This window comes from Chelonoidis abingdonii, chromosome 1 (genome assembly GCF_003597395.2).
Source record: "Chelonoidis abingdonii isolate Lonesome George chromosome 1, CheloAbing_2.0, whole genome shotgun sequence".
Taxonomy (NCBI): domain Eukaryota; kingdom Metazoa; phylum Chordata; order Testudines; family Testudinidae; genus Chelonoidis; species Chelonoidis abingdonii.
Genome location: NC_133769.1, coordinates 167,731,553 through 167,750,466, shown reverse-complemented (window position 1 = coordinate 167,750,466; position 18,914 = coordinate 167,731,553).

Here is an 18,914-nt window from a genome sequence, read left to right as displayed (position 1 = left end):
AGTGGTGCTCTTTATACATCATTAAAAGTGGTAGGTTTCTCTGCTGATTTAAAGAACCCACACACACTATTTCAAGTACAAGTTTGTTTGCTCTTCTTTCAATGTATGACTATGTTCTCCTTGCTGGGATCTGTCCTGAGTGAGCTGAAACATTTCAGTAACCCCAAAACCTTCAACCCAGGACATTTTTTGGATGAAAACGATTGCTTCAAGAAGAGCAATGCATTTGTGCCATTTTCCATGGGTATGAGTTTGTCGTCAAGCTAAACACCACAAAGACCTCCTCCCAGTTTGCAGGAGGAAGGTCTTGTCATACCTATTGCTATGCAGTACTGAAACAACAAGATAATAACCAGACTTAGCATTTCCACAGGCATAGATTCACAGTGAGAAGGATGGGTAAGGACCCTCTCTCGTGCTTATGTCAGCTAGAATTGCAGCCCCAGCATATCCAGGCTGTTTGAGACGTTCCCCACAAGAAGTGCAGTTCCTCACAGGATATTCCAAATATGCAGAGCCATAGCTCTGCCTCCCACTCCCCAATATAGTATCAGCAGGGCTAGTCAGCCATCAAGCAAGGATTATTTGTATCCCTTGGGTGTAGCATTTTGTGCTGCTCCCAGCACACTGGGGAGCTCTAAGGCGACGTCTACACTTACAGCAGCATGTAGCCTACACACACCACATGCCCCCCTAGCTCAGGTATAAATAGCAATATAGATAGTGAGGCACTGCTTAGGCAAGCAGAGTAAAGATATACCCTACGGTTCTGGTGTATAACCCTACATGGTTTTCTACATGACCAAGCAGTGCCTTTCCTCTCCACACTGCTATTTTAGCGTTCTGGTGTCACTGCCTCCCCGCTGCCAGAACCTTTCCTCGCTTCCTACAACAGTGCCAAAAAGCTCGGGTGGGGAGAGGCAGTGGGGAAAGGCTCCAGCAACTCTCCACTACCGGAACCTTTCCCCACCACAGGGAGCTGCCAGAGCCTTTCACTGATGCATGTTACATGCTACATTGTGCACACAGCCTGCTTCTCACTGCAGTGGGTAGCTACACATAGCCTACACACTGCCACCAGTATAGACAATGCCTCAGAGGCAGTACAGCTCTATACCACATTCAACACTGGGCTTGCCTTAAAGGTCTGATCTATCCCATAGTGCTTTATGTGTTCAGAGTGTTTTCCAAACAACTATATAATCCTCCTCACCTTATGCCTGTGAAGTAGATAAATATCAGTTTCCCCAGCTGTAAAATGGAGATATAGCATGAAGAGAGTGACTTACCAAAGAATTAATGGCAAATCCAGGATTAGAACTCAGGAGTTTCTGGCTCCCAACCCTTTGCTAAATCCTCCAGAATGAACCCCTGGAAAAACTAACCCGTGAAATAAGTCAGTATAGCATTGACTGTTACTGATGCAAAGCCTGGAAATTGTGCCATCTCTTACAATTTAAAACAGTGGATGGGCAAGCTTTGAATTTGCCAATCTTTGCCCCCAAAGTCCTCCAAAAGTTACACATTAAAGTTCAGATTCCTTCTAACAAAGAAGTATTTTATTTTGTTTTTAGAAGGAACGTGCCATATAGCAGAGAACCCAGACCAGGACAATAACCTACACCAGGAATAAAACACTAGCACAGTACATATTGTGACAAAGTTCTTCCTCTATATTGGTGGGTCCTGCACTTATTAGAGGATTTGTTTGCCTCAGAGATTCACTATGTGGGTCAGGGAACAGCCCACAGACCTTCCCCTCTAATAGGGGCAGCTCTAGGGAATTTTGCCACCCCAAGCACAGCAGGCAGGCTGCCTCCGGCAGCGTGCCTGCAGAGGGTCCAAAACCACAGGAGCTCCTCCAAAGCTGCAGGACCAGTGGACCCTCTACAGGCACACCTGCAGGAGGTCCTCCGAAGCCATGGGACCAGCAGACCCTCCAGAGGCAGCCTGCCTGCAGCCCTCACAGCGCCAGCAGAGCACCCCCCACAGCTTGCAGCCCCAAGCATGCAGTTGGCATACTGGGGCCTGAAGCCATCCCTGCCCTCTGGTAGAACCCACAGTCCAGGTCAATTTCTCCTGTGTCTGATCAGGAGTTGGGAGATTTTTTTGGGGGGTGGGAACCCAGGCCTGCCCTCTACTCTGGGTCCCAGCCCAGGGTCCTGTGGACTGCAGCTGTCTAGAATGCCTTCTGGAACAGCTGCATGACAGCTACAACTCCCTGGGCTACTTCCCCATAGCCTCCTCCCAACACCTTCTTTATCCTCACCACAGGACCTTCCTCCTAGTGTCTGATAACGCTTGTACTCTTCAATCCTCCAGCCATACACCTTCCTACTCTCAGCTCTTCACATACACACTACAAATCAAGTGAGGTCCTTTTTAACGCAGATGTCCTAATTAGCCAGCCTGTCCTAATTGATTCTAGCAGTTTCTTCTTAATTGGCTCCAGGTATCCTAATTAGTCTGCCTGACTTAGTTGGTTCCAGCAAGTTCCTGCTTGTTCTGGAACTGCTCGTGTTACCTTACCCAGGGAAAAGGGATTGACTTAATCTGGGATTAATATATCTGCTTTCTAACACTCTCTTGTAGCCCTCTGGCCTGGAGGCTGCAGGAAGGCTGCTGCTGAACACTGGTCCTCCTTGCTGCTGTTCCAGCTGCTCCCTTGGCTGGGTCAGACACCCACCACTTCCACCCCTCCACCCCCTTCTCTGCTACCCTCTAGTTGGCTGGCTGCTGATCCCCTCAGCCCCCCGCACCCTCAATTGCTGCTGTTACTCCATCTATAGCTCTGGGGGGTGGGGGAAAGGCTGGTAAGAGCCTGCTTTCCAGAGAAGGAGGGGAGTGAGGGACCCTGGCTCTTGTTGCTGAGGACACCACCATCTGAGCGGGGTCCTTCCTGCCTGGACACCAGACCACCACCACCTGGAGCTGCTGGGGCTGCTGCAGCTATTGCTGGGGAGCTGTTGGAGCCCCAAGGAGAAGATGGAGGAGCAGGAGAAGAGGACCGCCCACTGCTGGGAGACTACGTGAGGACCACTGTGGAGACAGCTTTTCTGGACTGAGTCTTTTTCGAACTGTGCTGTTGTGGTGGGGGCTTGGACTGTGTCTGTTGAGACACTGGGGGTGTGGTGTGGAGCCCGCCCCTGGTCCATCCATGTTCCCCTTCGCCCCCACCACCATTGTTGCCCTCTCCACCACCCCTGCTGGCTGTTTTCCTTCTACTTCGGACTCCTGCCTCTGGGACAGAGCTGCTCGCCTGGCTCACCACGCCCACTTCCATCATTTGGGCAGCAGCAGCAGCCAAGCATTGACTTTTGCACAAGTGCCCATGGGTGCACCACCTCCCCCGCCCCCTGGACTAATCCCCTTTCCTTTGCCACATTTGTCCACCCCACCTATTTCCCTCTGCGGCCCTGATTGTCCTGCCCCAGCCCTGCAGCTAGCCCCGTGGTCCCTCCATCCAATTTCCAGCTCGCCCTTCCCCCCTACCCTGTGATCCCCCAGCCCTGATTGGTCCCTTCCCTCATGCGCCCATGCCCCATCCCATGCACTTGTGCCCTTCCCCCATTTGAGTTTGCCCTTGTTCACTGCACTCCCCTATGCCGTTGGCCCCCCATATTCCCTAGTGCAACTGGAGGAGCCGGAATTCCCCTGTGAGTCAGTGACCTGACACCCTCCCGCCCCTAAGTCCTTAGTTGCTCCCCATGCCCCTTTAGCCTTCCCTTTCTGGTACCCTCCTCCCCTGCCTGCAGCCTAGCGGGGAGGGGTGGTCGCCTCCTCTCCCTCCCCTCCCTCACTGTTTGTCGCCCTCCCCGCTCTCGTTATGGCTGGGGACGCGGCGGGGGAGACCCCTCGCAATGCTCCCATTGCCCTTCCTCCACCTACCCCATGTCCATTCCCCAGGCCTCTATCTCGACCGCCACTGCCGGTCCACTTTCCATCGCCCCCATTGAGGCATTGGCGGCGGTGAGTACTGGGGAGACCTCCACTGCTGCCACGTCCCTCGCCCCTTCCGATTCGGGGGAAGCCCCCTCAGCCGATGGGAAAGGTCGGAGTGGGAAAAAGGGTAAGGACCCCACTAAAAAGGCCAGGCTCTCCATGGCAGAGACTGCCCCCACTGCCGCAGCCCCGCTACCGGCCACAGCATCCCTCCCTGCTGCTCCCTCCACCAGCTCTGCGGGCGTCCCTCCCCCGGCCCCCAAGGCGTACGCCCAGGTGGCAGCGCCGCCCCTGCTGCTGCTCCTCCGACCTCCGCTTCCACTACCATCTATAGCAGCCGGGGCCCCTTCCCCACCTTAACCAGGAAGCATGGCATCCGTTGCCTCCTGGTGCCCGCTTCGCCCCACGTGGAGACCTATGTGCAGGTATTGGCGAGGGTGGTGGGGCCCACGGCCATTGTGGCTGCCTCCAAAATGTACGGGAGGGTAGTCTTCTTCCTGGCATCAGATGCCGCCACCCAGAAGACAGTAGAGATGGGCCTGGTGGTGGGGGGCATGTTCATCCCCCTGGAGCCCCTGAGTGTCCACTTGGTCCTGACCTCCGTCCTTCCCTTCCTGCCCAATGCTACCCTGCTGCCCGCCCTTTCTGCCCTGGGGTGCCCCATCTCCGTCATCAGCCCTCTCCCCTTGGGCTGCAAGGACCCCACCCTCCATCACGTCCTCTCATTCCGCCGGCAAGTGCAGCTTCAACTGCCACCGGCGGCACGTGGCAGAGAGGTGCTTGAGGGGTCCTTTCTGGTCCCCTACCAGGGAGCCCACTACTGGGTGCATTATTCGATGGGGGAGACCCGGTGCTACCTCTGCCGGGTGATGGGGCACGTCCAGAGGGACTGCCCTTTGGCCCAGCACGGAGGAGCGTCCGGGACCCCTGAGCTCCGGCAAGGCACCGGCCTTGTCACCGCCGATACCCGTGGCTGCCCGGCACCCAAAGCTGCCCCTCCTCCTTCTCAGTCCACCGCTGTGGAGGAGGGTGTGTGGCAGAGATGCCACCAGGCGTGGGAGAGGGCTCACCCCAGGGGGAATCCTCCCTCATTCCTGCTACTCCACCATTGCCTCCCCGAGTCCCTGAGCCATCGCCCTTGCCCCCCGACCCAATCCCTGTTAGACAGCCTCCAGATGATGCCATGGGCTTAGTGCAGGGGAAGCGGGGCAAGCGGAAGGCTTGGGCCCTGTTACATCCCTTAGATTCGGAGACACCCTGGAAGAGCAGGAAGGGGGGCACCGATGACGAGCCTTCTGCCTTGCCCCCAATGACTCCCGTTCTGTGGTGCCAGCTGGGGACACCGTGGCAGCACCGGAAGGTGACACTGCCCCTCCTCCAGGGTCCCTTCCTGTGGGAGCCCCCGAGGGAGCCTCTCTCGCCCCCTTAGCATCCGAAGCCCCTGCGAGCGCAGAAGTGGGCGTCGCCTCGGGTGCTGGCAGGGAGGGCCCTGGGTGGTGGACAGTGATCTTCCTTCCATCTACGAGGAGATCGAGGCCCTGGGTCTGACCGCAGTCACGCAGGGGGAGGACGACCCTCTGCTAGTGGGCCTCAATCTGGGTGACCTCACCCCGGTCCCCTTGTCCCCATGTTCCCTTCCCCTAACCACTGCTTCTGCTCCCGCCTCTGAAGGTCCCCTGGAATCTTCCATCAGCCCAGCTGCAGGTGGCACCCTGCTGACAGCCGCAGAGCCCATTGTGGCGAAGGCCGGTGCCCCACTACTAGGACCTGGTTCCCATGGGATGTCCCTCTTGGGTGTGGAGCACCCAACCTCCGTCCTGGGCAGGGACCCCGTTGACGACCATCTATCTCCGGATGCTGGGGCTGCCGCACGAACTATGGTGGCTGAGCCTGGCATCGTTAGGGGTTCCCTTCCCACTCCCCAGATCCCTGAGCCTAACCAAAAGGGGCCGCCTTCCAGAGGCCTAACTATTGAGGCTCAGGATTCTACTTCTACCCCCCTCCCCGATTCTCTTCCTGATCTTCACCCTCCTCCTGTCCCTTGCCCTATCCCTGATGCCAGCCCCATCCTTGTCCCTTCCACTTCCCGTGATGCCATTGCTGCCCCTGGGGTTACCCCCAGGGAGTGGCTTTAGACATTTTTCCCTGTCCCGACCCATCAGGGGCTGCTGTTTTTCTTCCGCCACTCCCTGTTGAACCAAGGCGCGGGGCAGGTTGCATGGCGTCAGTCCATCGGACGCCACGTCGGGGGTCTGCCCCCTGCCTGCCCACCTCGGTGGGCCACGGGGTGTGACGGGGGCCCTCCTGGGGGACGGTCATAGATCAGTGACCCTGCCCCCCCATGCGCTGAGGGAGGAGCTGCGGGAGTTCCTTGAGGACGTCCGTGGCTCCTGTAACAAAGTCCAACTTGCGCTTCAGCGGTGGGGGGATTTCCATCAGATCCTCTGGGCGCAAGGGCCCTCATGGGGGAGGGTAAGAGGACCAGGAAGCAGGCTGCCACGGCCTACCAGCAGGTCCGCCTCTTCTGCAACTCTTTACTTACCTACAGGTAGATCACAGATTGCTGCGCAGCCCGACGGAGGCCGTGGGCGTGTCTGCCGGTGAGGATTCCCCCCAGCCCTTCTCATGGCACTGATCATCTTTGCCACATTAAACACCTGGGGCTGTAGGATGGGTCTCCGCAGGAGCCAGGTGCTCTCCCTCCTCCAGGAAGGAGGGTACTCTGTGGTTTTCCTGCAGGAGACCCATACGGATCCGGCCGCTGAAGCTAGCTGGTGGCTGGAGTCAGGGGATAGGGTCTACTTTAGCCACCTCTCAGTTTGCATGGCTGGAGTGGCGACCCTGTTCTCCCCTGACCTATGGCCCAAGGTGCTGGGGGTCGCCAAGGTTGTGCCAGGCCGCCTGCTGCACCTCCAGGTCCACATGGAGGGGCTTGTGGTTAATATTATCAACGTCTACGCCTCGACATCAGCCCGAAGAGGTTGCGTTTTTATCAGCGGGTGTCTGCCTTCCTTGGATCCCTGGATCCTCGTGAATGCCTGATCCTGGGAGGGGACTTTAACACCACCCTTGAGGAACAAAACTGCTCGGGGACCGAGCAGTGCCTGGCCACTGCGGACGTCCTCCAGGAGATCGTCAAATGCCACTCCCTGGTGGACGTCTGGCACGACCACCACCCAGATGACGTCTTGATGTTCACCTTCGTCCGGGTGGAGGCCATCGGTCGTGCCACTCCCAGCTGGTCCGCATCTACCTGTCGCGTTTCCACCTTTCACGGGCCCACTCCTCCAGCGTTAGGCCGGTCCACTTTTTAGGTCACCACCTTGCTACCGTGACGGCCTCACTCTGCGCGGAGAGGCCGGGGCTGGCCTGTTGGCATTTTAATAATAGTTTGCTAGAGGATGTGGGCTTTGTGGCGTCCTTCTGGGAGTTCTGGCTGGCCTGGCGAGGGCAGAGGCATGCCTTTCCCTCGGCACGGCAGTGGTGGGATCTGGGGAAGGTGCGTGCCTGGCTCTTCTGCCGTGATTAAACCCGGGGCACCAGCAAACAGAGGGATGCGGTGATAGGGCAGTTGGAACGGGAGGTCTTGGAGCTGGAGAGGCGTCTGGCTGCCAGCCCCGAGGATCCATCCCTCTGCGGAGCGTGCCAGGAGAAGCGGGAAGAGCTCCGGACCCTCGAAGACCATCAGGCCCAGGGTGTCTTTGTTCGTCCCGCATCCGCCTCCTTCGGAAGACGGATCACGGCTCCCACTTCTTCTACGCCCTGGAGAAAAGAAGGGGGGCCAAGAAGCATGTCACCTGCTTCCTGGAGGAGGACAGCACCCCCCTCACGGATCCAGCAGAGATGTGCGAGAGGGCCAGGGCCTTCTACATGACTCTTTTCTCCCCGGATCCGACTGATCCTAACGCTTGCAGAGTGCTATGGGACAGACTCCCGATGGTCAGCACGGGCAACCGGGACCGGCTAGAGTTGCCTCTCACTCTGGCTGAGTTCTCGGAAGCCCTCCGTCGCATGCCCACCAATAAATCTCCGGGCATGGATGGGTTGACTGTGGAGTTCTACTGCGTGTTCTGGGACATCCTCGGCCCAGATCTGGTGTCAAGGTTCCTTCCCCACTCTGAACTTTAGGGTACAGATGTGGGGACCTGCATGGATGCTTCTAAGCTTAATTACTAACTTAGATCTGGTATCCTGCCGACCATCTGGAAGTTTGTAGTGTGTTAGATCACTCCTTTCCCCCCAACACCACTTCCCCTCCCTGGCTAGCCTTGAATGACTCCTTCACCATTCACCTGGTGAGTCAGATCAATCCCTTGGACTCTTGAAACAAGGTGAGAATTACCATTCCCCTTCTTCTCTCCACTCAATCCTAGGTGAGTCAGATCAATCCCTTGGATCTTAAAACATGAGAAATCAACCATTCCCCTCCTTTCTTCCACCATCCGCTGGGGTCCAGAGCCATCTCCTGGATCTAAAACAAGGAAAATCCATCAGGTATTAAGAAAAAAGCTTTTATTAAAGAAAAAGAAAGGTAAAATCATCTCTTGAAATCAGGATGGAAAATACTTAAAGGTTCAGAATCATATAGCCAGAGGAACCCCCTCTAGCCTTGGTCCAAAGTTACTGCAACAGAGGTAAATCCTCTCAGAAAACGGAACATTTACAGTTGAGAAAACAAATAAGATTACACGCCTTCCTGGCTGTTACTTACTAAGTGTGAACATTGGAGAGATGATTCAGAAAGATTTGGACGAGCCTGGATTATGTCTGGTCCTCTTCGTCCGAAACGAACGACCCAAAACAAGAGCACAAACAAGTTCCCTCCCAAGATTTGAAAGAACTGTCCACTTATTGGTCCTCTGGTCAGGTTGTCAGCAGGTTTACTGAGCTTCTAACCCTTTACAGGCAAAGGAGGCATTACCCCTAACTATCTATTATGGACACCGTGTCACCGTCTGGGCCAAGTCTTTGCAGAGCGGTGTCCTCCTCTCCTCGTCATGCGGCTGTGCTCGCCTTATTTGCCAAAGAGGAGTGACCATCCACACTTACAGAATTGGCGTCCCATCTCGCTCCTCAGCACGGACTATAAATCATTGCGAAAGGGCCATCTCGATGTGGACGTAGGCGTCCATGCTGGCGGACGTGGTTCCATCCGACCAGACCTACACGTCCATCGGGACCGCACAATCTTTTCGATAACCTGTATTGCGTCTTGGGACCTTCTGGAATAAGGGCTGTAGGGCTGGTCTGTCATTCGCCCTCTTGTCCCTGGATGAGAGGCATTCTGACCGGGATGGACCATGCGGTTTCCTGGGCATTCTGCAAGCGTTGTCAGCTTCAGACCCCGTTTCTGGATTTTCTCAGGCTGCTGTACACTTCTGCGGGGGGTCTGGTCAGGCTCAATGGAACCTGACCGAGGCCATGTCAAGCTCGGCGAGGAGATTGTGGCTGGGGTGTCCCCTCGGGTCAGCTGTACCGCTCTGGTGATTAGCCCTTCCTCTGTCTCCTCCGTCGGAGGGTGACGGGGTTGGAGTGCTTCGAGGAGCAGATTTGCGGCTGTTTCCTAGTTGTGCGTTATGCCAATTGATGTACTCCTGTGGTCCAGGACCCAGTGCGACTTGGCGCAGAGTAGAGCTTGAGGCCATCTACTCAGCGGCCTCCTCCGCCTGGGTCAACTGGGTCAAGAGCTCTGGCCTGGTGGTCAGGGACGGGTGGCAGGTGACCTCCCTCCCACCCACGCTTCAGGCTATCCGGTGGAACGCGGGTCCGCTGCTCTGTCTCGGCATTTACCTTTCTGCCACGCATCCATCTCCGCCGGAGAACTGGCACGGTTTAGAGGGCAGGGTGACAGAGTGGCTCCAGAAATGGACGGGACTACTCCGGTGCCCCTCCCTTTGAGGGAGGGTGCTGGTGCTCAATCAACTGGTCCTGTCCATGCTCTGGTACCGGTTCAACACCCTGGTCCCAGCCCCGGGTTTCCTGGCCAACCTCCGGACGACGATTCTGGAGTTCTTCTGGCCAGGGATGCACTGGGTCCCTGCAGAGGTCCTCCATCTGCCCCTGGAGGAGGGAGGGCAGGGCCTGAAGTGCCTACACACTCAGGTCCATGTCTTCCACCTCCAGGCCCTGCAGAGGCTCCTGTATGGTGCAGGTAGTCCAGCGTGGAGCGTATTGGAGCACGCCTTCCTCCGCCGCTTCAGAGGGCTCCGATACGAACCGCAGCTCTTTTACCTCCAACTGAGAGGCCTTCCGTGAGACCTCTCCGGGCTGCTGGTCTTCTATCAAGACCTCCTCCAGACCTGGAAGCTCTTTTCAATGACCAGGTCCGTGGCGGCCACCGTGGAGGCCGATCTCCGCGTGGACCCCCTGCTACACAACCCCCAGCTTTGTGTGCAGGTGGCGGAGTCTCCCGCGGTGCGCCAGAGGCTGGTCTTGGCGGGAGTCACCAGGGTCGGAGACCTCCTGGACTACCACCGGGGAGACTGGCTGGATCCCCTGACGCTCGCTCAGCGCATGGGGCTCTCCAGACCTCGTGCTCCCCGGCACGTACTTCAGGAGGTGAAGGCCGCTTTACTGCCCGCTGCTCGGGCCTACCTCGACAGGGTCCTGCGAGAGGGCACACCCCGCCCACCCTCCACCCCAGGCCCCATGGACCTTTTTATCGGGTCCCTGCCCTATGGACCCAATCAGCCCCCTCACCCTTTCACTGCGAGCCAGCTGCACGCTCTGCAGCTGGTCTTGTTCCAGGCCGTGCCAAGGAAACATCTGTACACACTCATGCTCCACACTCTTTACTACCTCACCCTCGCATCCCACCCTGATATCAAATGGTGGGACCTCCTGCCGCCTCTCAAGGGTGAGAAGCCCTGGTGGGCCAGCTTATACTTTGCCCTGGTCTCGAAGCCCACCGGGGATGTCAGTTGGTGGCTCCTTCACAGGGTCATGAGCACGAGCATGTACTTGGCACAGTTTACCCCTGCCCCCAACACCTGTCCTTTTTGTGGCGTGAAAGAGACCCTGGCGCACACTTATTTAGAGTGCGCCAGATTGCAGCCCCTGTTCCAGCTCCTCTTGAATCTCTTCTTCTGTTTTTGGTTGCACTTTTCCCCTCACCTGTTTATCTATGCACTCCCCATCCATGGCCCCCCAAAGTCGCGGGATCTCCTTATCAACCTCCTCTTGGCCCTGGCCAAACTAGCCGTCTATAAAACCAGGGAGAGGAGGTTGGCCAATGGGATTTCCTGTGACTGTGGGGCCTATTTCTGCTCCTCCATCCATTCACACATCTGGGCAGAGTTCCTCTGGGCGGTGCCCACTGGCTCCCTTGATGCCTTCAAGGAGCAGTGGGCGTTGTCCGGGGTTCTCTGCTCGGTGTCCCCATCAGGTTCCCTTCGTTTAGCCCTATGACCTCACTCTCGATCCTGTTTTTTCATTAGTTGTCCCACGGAATTATTTGGTATCACAGACCTGTGGATCCTCCCCTTAGGCTGGGGAGAGGTCCTTTAGAAGTGGACGGGCTTCGCCTGCCCACCTCCTGGATACCAATAGGAACACTCTCCTGTAGTCATCTGGACTGACCCTGTCACAATATGTATTGAATAGTAAGTTGAAAGAGTTCAGTGAACAGTGTCCAAGGTAGCTAGAGTAAGTTTAAATGTGGGAACAGGTGCAAGAAATTCTTTCACAATTCTTGCATTTTTAAAGTAGATCGACGGCTGGTGAAAAGTGATAGGTGGCAGCCCTGGAGACTGAAATATTCTATCCACAGAACAAAGACAGACTTTCCACACCAACCTGTCTCAACCCTGATCAATTGGACCCACCTTTTAGAGAGTGAGCTTTAGTTAAAACTTTATATCCTCCCAAGTTCTTGGCCCTTCTGCTGACACTTACCAACAAAGGAAGCAATTAGTGTTGGTGGTCTTGAGATGTGGCCACTAGGAAATGGACAAAGACCAGACCACCAACTCCTTTCAGATAGGCCACTGAGCAGACATCAGACAATGCTCTGTATCCTAAATCATAAGCTATCAGTTCCCCACTAGCAGCCCAATCCTATTAAATGCACAATTCTCATTTAAATCAAACAATAATGTAGAGAATTTAGCCAAACATTACCATGTCTACGGCTTCTTGCAATACCAGTTACTTTGGAAAGGAAACTTCTGACTGAAAGCCCTGCCTGCCTCTGTGGATATGAATAATTCATAGCACTTTCCTAAATATATTTACAAGATCTGATTTTCTTAAGACTCCTGTCTTCTTGTCTTAAGAAAACAAGTTTGTCTCAGAGAGAGTTTGTCCAAGGGAGAGTTGTTTTTATGTTTTACCGCCATCTTGCAGAGCTTCACCTTGAAATCCCCTGCAGATTGGGATGGAGTGGAGCTTAGGCAACGTACCGTCCTTCTATCAACTCTGCACTGTTCCTCATGGACGCATAAGTGGTTACAAAGAAAAGGGGTTAAATTGTCACCTTAGAAAAGAAAATGAATTAAATGTTCTGAAGAATCTAGAAAATAATTAAATCCAAGATAATTAATTTCTGGGAGAAAAGAGGGACAAATATGAAGATAACTATTCAATACAGTACTTCAACCAATGTAGCAACTTTAATCAATAACAGGAATTTTTTATTATATAAACAAAAGGAGACTACTCAGGCATGAAAGCTGTCTTAGGCTTTGTCTTCACTGCAAAGAGAGGTGTCTTTATACCTGGAGAGAACTTTCCTGCGTTAGCTATCCCATTGTAAAATCCTAATGGAAACAAGGCATGGGTAGTGTTTACCACAGTATAGCTAGTTGAAGTCAATCCTGGGATTTACCTCAACTAGCTACATCAGGGTAAATATTACGTCTTGTCTCTACTAGAGTTTTATATCATGACAAGCTACCCCAAGTTAGCTATCTCTATGTGGAAAAAAAAGCTTTTTTTAGTAAATACATAGCCTTAGGGCAGGATTTTCAGAGGTTCTTAGTTTTGGCCTAACTCTAATCCCATTGAGTCCTTGAAAAATCGCAACCCTATTGCATATGCTCTTGAGTCTAACACTAGAAGTAATAGGATTATTACTGAATAGGGTGACCAGATGTCCGGGGACTGTCCCAATATTTAACCCTTTCTCCCGCGTCCTGATCAATGTACGATCGGGATGCCATTTGTCCCGATATGCAGGTAAGGAGGCAAGCGGGAGGGAAGTGCTGACCCTGTGGGTGCTCCAGGCTTGGAGCACCCACAGGGAAAAATTGCAGCCAAGCTCCCTACTCCTTGCATCCTTCTCCCTGCTCCTCCCGCGCTTCCCACTGCCTAACAGCTGTTTGGCAGCACTTAGCACTTTCCAGGAGGGAGGGGGGAGGAGTGGGTACGTGGTGCGCTCAGGGGAGGAGGCAGAAAAGAGGCCGGGCAGGGGCAGGGACTTGGGGGAAGGGGGTGGAATGGGGGCTGAGTGAGGGTGGTACAGTGGTGGGAAGAGGCGGGGGGTGCTGAGCTCCCACCCAGCAAAGGGGAAATTGGCACCATGGGGTGAATTGCGGGTAGGGGGGTGAAGAAGCAAGCGACGGGCAGGCGAGCAAGCAGGCAGGGAGGCAAGCGGTGGGTGGGGAACTGAGGAGGGACACAGCAAGCCAGCAGCAGGCCGGGGGATGAGGAAGGGCACGGTAGGGAGGGCGAGCAGGGAGGGAGTGGGACCTGGGGCAGAGCCTGAGAGGAGCAGGGATGGACTGTGGGTGGGGCTGAGGGCACCCCAATGTGTCCCCATATTTTAGCGTGGTGATCTAGTCACCCTATTACTGAAAGAGTTTTATTACATTGGCTTGGAGACAAGAATCTAATATCTTTGGAGAAAGTCTGGCTTTAGGAATCTCAACCAAAGTACCTAACCAGTTATGAAATATTAGAAAGGTGATGGATGCAGAATTATTGATGGACCCATGCAGGCAATCAGCTTGCATTCTAAAGTTCCCAATGACTTCGCATTACAACTGGAGCTTTGCTGATAGCCTCAACTGAGGCCCAGACGTGAATGAGCATTCAGCCTCCTTTCACCCTCTTTTCCAATTGAGTGAGTAGGACCCTACCAAATTCACAATCCATTTTGGTCCATTTCCTGGTTATAGGATTTTTAACATTGTAAATTTCACAATTTCAGCTATTTAAATCTGAAATTTCACTGTGTTGTAATTGTAGGGTCCTGACCCAAAGAAGTGTTGGGAGGCGGTTGCAAGGTTGGTATAGAGGTGATTGAGGTGCTGCTACGCTTACCTTGGCACTGCTGCAGGCAGCGGTGCTGCCTTCAGAGCTGGACAGCTGAAAAGTGGCGGCTGCAGGCTGGGAGCCCAGCACTGAAGGCAGAGCCGCTGCCAGCAGCAGCAGCACAGAAATAAGGCATGGTATGAAATTGCCACCCTTACTTCCGCGCTGCTGCTGGCAGCAGCTCTGCCTTCAGTGCTGGGCTCCAGCCTGCAGCTGCCGCTTTCCAGCTGCCCAGCTCTGAAGGCAGTACCACAGTAAGCATGGCAATACCATGATCTCCCCTAAAATAACCTTGCGACTCCCCTGCAACTCCCTTTTGGGTCAGGACCCCCAATTTGAGAATCTCTGGTCTCTCCCATGAAATTGGTATAGAATAGGGTAAAAGTACACAAAAGACCAGATATCACAGGAGGGGGAGACCTGATTTCATGGTCCATGACATGTTTTTTCATGGCTGTGAATTTGGTAGGGCCCTATAAATGAGGACTGAAGCACAGCGACAGAGGACGTTTGCACTGCTGTTGCCTCTGCTATAGCTAAGCTGCAATAAGGGAGAATTCAGTCTTCTGGGCACCTCTTACCAGCATCTGCCCTTTAGAAAGCTAAATTATAAATGGTGGGCATACAGATGCAAGGTTTATGTACTGCACTGTTCAGAATGGTGCTTGGCATTTGACTGTCAGCTGTCACATTCATAGCACATAATGCCTAATGCTGTCTGTCATATCAGATATGTCAGAATGGGGAGACTTGGGTGATGATTTGGACAATCTGTGCAATTTATGAAATCTGTGTGAGATTATGAACTCTCTGAATGTGTTTCTTTACCAAGCTGCAAACTCCATTTTGAATATGGGAGCTAATTGCTGCCTTTGTTGTACTTCTACCTCCATGTTGGAGGCTTGCTGGTGGCAAAGGGATAACAATTGTCATTGAGTTGAGTGCTATTCTGTTGAAATGGAATAGCCCTAGACAATAGACTGGCTCCCAACAGGGGAACTGGTTTAGCAGGGGAGAGGTCAACTAACAAGGTCACTTGTTGGAACTGACCAGGAGGTCACCTGAGAGAGGGTCTGGAAGGTTATAAAAGGATAGGAGCTGACTTCTTTGGGGCTTGGCCATTTTTCAGCAGCTCAAGTTGAGAGGAGCTGCATGTAGGAGCCTGATGAGGTGGGGGAACCCTGCCTTCCTAATATAGAGGGACTCTCAAGGGAAGAGTAAGCTAGTGAATGTGCAAAGTGTGTGTGTGTGTTTATGTTACATCTTAGCATGTGCCTCCTGAGAGAGTCAAACGGTAAACCAGAATACTCAATCCTTCAGGTGAAGTTCTGGGAAAGGGTGTGCTTAAGAACGGGGAGTGGTGGAGAGCCTGAGGAGTCAGTACTGACTCGAAGGTCTGGGCAGCAGGGCCACATGGTCTAAAGCCTGAGGACGGGGTTCTAGATAGAGTGCCTAGGAACCTCAAGTCAGAGACCCTACACAGGGGCGGCAAGTTGTATGGGTTCCAGGAATATTCAGGGCCCGGGGGCCCGGCTCCACCAATGTTCAGAGCAGGGTCTCTCTTCTGACCCTGCCCGCCACCCCCGCACGCCTTCCCAGGAGCGTCCTCCAGTCCCTGCCTACCACCCCCATGCTCCTCCCCCTGGCCCTGCCTCAAACGTCCCTGCCTCAAGTGCAGGGGCGGCTCTAGATATTTTGCTGCCCCAAGCACGGCAGGCAGGCTGCCTTCGGCGGCTTGCCTGCAGGAGGTCCCCAGTCCTGTGGATTCGGCAGCACGTCTGCTGGAGGTCCGCTGAAGCCGCGGGACCAGCAGACCCTCTGCAGGCATGCCGTCGAAGGCAACCTGCTGCCGCCCTCGTGGCAACTGGCAGAGCACCGCCGTGGCTTGCCGCCCCCAGCACGTGCTTGGCGTGCTGGTGCCTGGAGCCGCCCCTGCTCAAGTGAGCAGCTGCCCCTTGCCGCTTCGCGCTGCGCTCCATCACCAGCTGCTGATGCCTACAACACAAGAGCGGCACCAACAACAGGCTGAAGCGGCTGCTGCACCTGTGGAGGAAGGAAGCCTGCACATGATTGGCAGCCCTCCCCTCCCCCGGCACCCACTGGGAGGTGATGGCGAGGGGGCTTCCAGGAGATGGAATCTGGACTTCACCTGAGCAGCTGCTGGGGCTCGGGTGAATGTCCAACTGTGTGAGCCACGCTCAGGGCTGTCCTTAGCCACAGGCAGAACAGGCAGCCACCTAGGGCACCACTAGGTCTGGAGGCACTGCTCTGCCGGGAGCCTGGACAGAGGGGAAGCAGTGGAGCATGTAAGAGCAGGGCTGCTGGGTCCTAGAGAGAGCTGAATACAGCACAGTCTGAGGGAGGGGATTGGCTGCTGGGGTCTCTGGGAAGGGGTAGGGGAAGGAACTCACCTGTGAGTGTGACTCTTTCCCCCGGCCTCAGGTGAGGCAGGCTTGGCGGCTCTGGCAGTATCCTTTGTTGTCCCCCAAAACATCCATTCTTCTCCCCCCTGCCCCACGGAGCACCCCTCTTTCTCCCTGCCCCCCATGGAGCACCTCTCCCCCCTCTCCTCTGTCAGGGTTGGGTGAGGTGCTGGTGGGGAGGGGAGGCTGGCTGGCTGGCTGCCTGCTGAGGAATGAAAGTGACTGGACTTTTGGACTTCAGAAAAGCAGACTTTGACTCCCTCAGTGAGCTGATGGGCAGGATCTCCTGGGAAAATAACATGAAGGGGAAAGGAGTCCAGGAGCTGGCTGTATTTTAAAGAATCCTTATTGAGGTTGCAGGAAAAAATCATCCCGGTGTGTAGGAAGAATAGTAAATATGACAGATGACCAGCTTGGCTTAACAGTGAAATCCTTGCTGATCTTAAGCACAAAAAAGAAACTTACGAGAAGTGGAAAATTGGACAAATGACCAGAGAGGAGTATAAAAATATTTGCTCAGGCATGCAGGAGTGAAATCAGGAAGGTCAAATCACACTTGGAGTTGCAGCTAGCAAGAGATGTTTAGAGTAACAAGAAGGGTTTCTTCAGGTATGTTAGCAACAAGAAGAAAGTCAAAGAAAGTGTGGGCCCCTTATTGAATGAGGGAGGCAACCTAGTGACAGAGGATGTGGAAAAAGCTAATGTACTCAATGCTTTTTTTGCCTCTGTCTTCACGAACAAGGTCAGCTCCCAGACTGCTGCACTGGGAGACGTATAGGGTGGCCCAGCCCTCTGTGCTGGAGAAAGCAGTGAGTTTGGGACTATTTTAGAAAACTGAAGAGCACTAGTACATGGTCCGTATGCTGCGCTGCCAGGTTCTAATGAGTTGGCAGTATGTGATTGCAGAGCATTGGCATATCTTTTTGAAAACTCAGGCGAAGGGGGAGGCGAATGACTGGAAAAGGCTACTATGTGTCCATTTTTAAAAAGGTAAGAAGTGAGGATCTGGGGAACTACAAAGCTGCTCCAGTCTCACTCAGTCCGTTGGAAAATTCATGGAGCAGGTCCCAAGGGAATCAATCTGACAGCCTTTAGCGAGAGGAATACAGGAACAGTTCAGCATGATTCACCAAGGCAAGTCTATGCCTGACTAACCCAATTTTCTTCTTGAGGAGGAAACTGCATCTGTGGTATAGGGGAAACGTGGATTTGTTATTCCTTGACTTTAACAACGTTTTTTGATCGGTCTTCACCAGTATTTCGTCAGCCAAGTTTTAAAGAAGAAGTTATGGCTGGATGATTGATATAAGAGTGAATAGAAAGCTGGCAACTAGATCGTCGATTAGCTCAATATGAGGTAGTAAATCAACTGGCTCCATGTCTAGTTTGGCAGCTGGTTTCTAGTGGGGTGCCCAAGTGTTCGGTCCTGGGGCCGGTTTGTTCAATATCTTTCATTTAATGTCTGGAGATGACATGGACTGCACTCTCAGGAAGTTGCAGATGACACTAACTGGAGGTGGTAGATACGCTGGAGGGTAGGTTATTGATACAGAGACCTAGACAAAATTAGGAGGACTGGTCCAAACGAAATCTGATGAAGTTCAACCAGGACACGTGCGAGTCCTTGCATGTGGACGGGAATCTCATTACTGGTTATGACTGGGATCGAATGGCTAGGAATCAGTTCTGCAGAAAGGACCTTAGGGGTTACATGGATGAGAAGCTGGTATCAGTCACAGGCGTTGCCCCCATTGCAAGAAGGCTAACGGCATTTTGGGCTGTATAAGTAGGGGGCATTGCCAGCAGATGCAGGGATGTGTTCATTTCCCCTTTATCGACATTGGTGAGGCCGTCATCTGAAATCTGTGTCCGTTTTGGGCCGCACACTACAAGGATGGTGGGAGGAAAACTGGAAGAGTTCCAGCATGAGTGCAACAAAAAGTTGACTTTATGAGGAGGAGGCTGAGGGGGAACTGGGATTGTTTAGTCATTCAGAAGAGAAGATCGAGGGGGGATTTGATAGCTGCTTATTAAACTACCTTTGAAAGGGGGTTGCAAAGAGGAATGGATCTAGACTGTTCTCAGTGGTACCTTCTGACAGACCAAGGAGTACTATGAGTCTCAAGTTTGGCAGTGGGGGGGAGCTTTTGTAGGTTGGAATTATTAGGAAACTTTCTTCACTAGGGAGGGTTGGTTAAGCACTGGAATGGGTTACTAGGGAGGTTGGGTGGATCTCCTTCCTTAGAGATTTTTTTAAGGTCACGCTTGACAAAAGCCCTGGCTGGGATGTTTAGTGGA